Below are 3,627 nucleotides of genomic sequence, written 5' to 3' on the forward strand. Positions count from 1 at the left end.
GAAAGATGGCCAAGTTAGAACGAGGAAACGAAACGTACACATTGGAGTTGCAGTGAAAACAGTGCGGGCAGATTTGTGACCGGATGAACGGGCAATTTGGATGCAAAAAAAACATGGCAATTGTTGAGGCACCTTTTAGACCCGACGGCAACCAAATCTGCGCAGAAGGGGCAAATGGCTAGGTTAGCGCATCGGTATCAAGGCATGGCTGGGGAGTTTATACATGAACTCCAAAGTCGTTACATAAACGCAGAGGCAGGCGGTTGCTTGACGGATTACTCAGGAGAGGTAAACCTTGAATTAGATGCAGACTTTACGGTAGCGGAGGTGGAGTTTGCAATGGATCAGCTTCGTACCACGTCAGCAGCGGGTCCGGACGGGGTTACTAATAAAATTCTGAGGAACCTGGATTTGAAGTCAGTGGGGGCACTCACGAATTTGATGAATAAATATTGGGTGGCCGGGGAGATTCCGCCAGAGCGGAAGTATGCTAGGATTACATTTATTCCTAAAGCAGGGAAGAAGCTCTGCATTGAGAATCTGGGTCCCATCTCACTAACATCGGGTTTAGCCAAATTGATGGAGTATGTGGCCCTGAGCAGGCTTCAGGGGTATGTAGAGGACAAGGAGTTGATACCTGAAACAATGATTGGCTTCAGGGCTAATTTATCAATGCAGGACGTCATGATACAGCTAAAAAAAGTCCTGGTTTATCCTGCGTACGGCACGGGCACCAAGGCTATCTTGGGGCTCGACCTAACTAGGGCCTTTGACAATGTTACCCATGAGGCAATATTGAGGAACCTATCGGACATAAGACCGGGAGGTAGAACCTTCCGCTACATCAGATCGTTTCTGGAGTGTAGGACTGCGAAGATTCTATTCGGAGAAATGAAATCGGATCCCTTCCCATTGGGGGGCAGGGGGATACCGCAGGGGTCGGTATTGTCGCCGTTCCTATTTAATCTCGCCTTGATCAAGATACCAACCAGGCTGCAAGGGATATCCGGATTTAAACATACATTTTAGTATGATGACATTACTCTTTGGGTAACAAGAGGCAGTGACGCACAATTGGAAGAAACTCTACAGCATGCGGTGCATATTGTGGAGGAGCTAGCAGGGGAAGCAGGAATCTCGTGCTCTCAGCCCAAGTCCGAGCTTTTTGTGCTGAGGGACAAACCAAGAGGGATACATGCGAGGCACTATGTGCCGCCTCGCATGTATCCCTCTTAGAGGTCAAAGTGGGGGGAGTACCGGTCGCTGAGGTTCAAACGATCAAGATCCTGGGTATGTATCTGCAGACTAACAAGAAGAATAGCGAGTCCTTGGAAATGCTTAAAAGTACGGTCAATGCTTCCGTGAGGCTAATCGTAAGGCTAATCGCCAATCGTAAGAGAGGTGCTAAGGAAAAGCATTTGTGTAAGCTGGTGCAGGCGTTTGTGCTCAGTAGAATAGTGTATGCGACGTCTTATTTGAAGTTGGACGCGATGGAAAAGGCAAGGTGGAGGCTATGATTAGGCAGGCGTATAAAGCGGCCCTTGGGTTGCCTCACAATGCGTCTACCGAAAGGCTGCTGGGATTAGGGGTGCACAACACCCTAAAAGAACTACGGGAGGCGCACTTGGTGATGCAGATCAGTAGGCTTTCAAAAACAAAAGCAGGAAGTGACATATTGGAAAGGATCGGCATTGGAGTTGACGTTCCAGCTGGTGACAGGAAAATTCAGATTAGGCGGGAAATGCACAAGGGCTTGTACATAAAACCTTTGTCCAAGAACATGCATCCAATACATCACGAAGACCGCAGGAAGGCAATAACCAAAGCTTTACATGCTAAGTACGGGAAGTACAACGGGGCAGTCTATGCAGATGTCGCCGAATATAAGGACAAGAACGCATTTGCAATTGCGGTGGTGGACTGGCGGGGACGTTTGATCGCCTTCGGATCAGTGAAACCCCGCTCCCCAGAAACTGCAGAGGAAGCGGCGATAGCACTAGCTATAACTAGTAGTAATGCTGACCTGATCTTCAGCGATTCAAAACCAGCCATCCGAAATTTAGCGAGGGGCAGAATATCTGTCACAGCGGCGCGATTGCTGAATCAGGCCACGGGGCGAGGGAATACGGAGGCGGAAATTGTCTGGGTACCTGCACACTCTGGGAACCCTGGGAGCGAGACGGCTCACTTGAATGCTCGAGGTTTCGTCAGCCGAGTAGATGAGCCGGACGTTCCGGGAAGGTCCACGAGAGATGGGCTGGTATCCTTTCATGACGTTACTAATAATTTCAAACTTGAGCGGAGGGTTTACCCACCCCCGGACAAGCAATTGGGGAAGGCGCAGGAATGCGTCTGGTGATGATTGCAGACTAGATGTTTCTTCAACCCATACGTGTTGAACAAAATCTACCCGGACATTCAGCTGGAGTGCAAATGGTGTCAGGAATTGGCAACCTATGACAGCATATTATAGAACTGCAGCATAGCACCGCCACCGGCGGATATTATGCGTGATCCTTCCCTCGAGCAGTGGGAGGCCATGTTGGCCAGCTCAGACCTGGTCGACCAGACAAGGGCCGTGGAGTGGGCCACCAAGGGCGCCGTGAGCCATGGGTTGATGGCCATCTAACACGGAATCGTCCACACATGCTCTCTGACGAAAATAAGTTTTTTCCATCCAACCTCTTTCGGTAAAAATAAAGGCTGGGTACTAGTGTTCATCGCTGCGACCACCGCGCAACCGTGGTTGAAACAGGTGAGGCAGGAGGCAAGCGCTATGCCGTCGGAGGTCCACCGAGGTGCTGGCATCACTAAAGCATCGTCGTCAAGTGCTTAATCCAGGTTAACAATGATGAGGTGCTCACGGCCAGGGCTCAAAACGTAGTCAAGGGCAGGCACCATACGTAGTGGGGCGGAGCCAGATTCTGTTTCGAAGTCAGTGTCCGCAATGTGATTGAGGCGGTCATGGCAGGATATAAGGGCAGACGTCGACGATAAATTCCTAGCCTAAAATTAGTTCATGAACGCACGACGGAATCACCACAAACTCAATATAATACAGCTGGTCATCGATTAGAACGCGTGCTGTGCTTTCCCCTATGGGTGTAATGGTAGTACCGTTGGCTCAACGGAGAGGAGGACCGATGTACGAAGTTTTTACTTTGCGGAGACGATAACACAAGTTGATATTATTGACTGAATAAGCGGTACCCGTGTCGATGAGGGCTTCAATGAGGGCTTCCTTCGATCAGTACTTTCAGCATGCTAGACGAGTGTCTAGGAGGAATTCCAGATTTCGTTTATGAAACAGCTTTCCCTCCAAAAAAAGCTGCTTCTGCTAGTTATCCGTGCTAGGAAGGAATGATTGGGAGAGCGGTGGAATTTGGGACGGGTGGCGTAAAGGTGATGGGGTGCGGCATCGGGTAGAACGAGAGGGTCGGAAATTGTGCTGGTAATCCTGCGGCGGAGGAGAACGACGGAAGGAATCGGAGTATGTGATAGAAGCCTCAGGCTGGCGCAGGTGGGCATTCTCGAATGGAGCATAACCACGCGGTTCGTCATGATGGCGCATGCGACAGACGAGGGAGATTGGACCGCGGATTCCGCAGTAATAGCAGACTGGACGGG

At 50.2% G+C, this 3,627-nt stretch overlaps 1 pseudogene; it reads left to right on the forward strand.

Annotated features, from left to right (window-relative positions):
• The first annotated feature begins 684 nt into the window (after positions 1-684).
• LOC146173783 (uncharacterized) lies at positions 685-2,629 on the forward strand (annotated as a pseudogene).
• The last annotated feature ends 998 nt before the right edge of the window (positions 2,630-3,627 follow it).

This window comes from Amblyomma maculatum, chromosome 11 (genome assembly GCF_055883805.1).
Source record: "Amblyomma maculatum isolate TAMU_Amacu chromosome 11, ASM5588380v1, whole genome shotgun sequence".
Classification (NCBI taxonomy): domain Eukaryota; kingdom Metazoa; phylum Arthropoda; class Arachnida; order Ixodida; family Ixodidae; genus Amblyomma; species Amblyomma maculatum.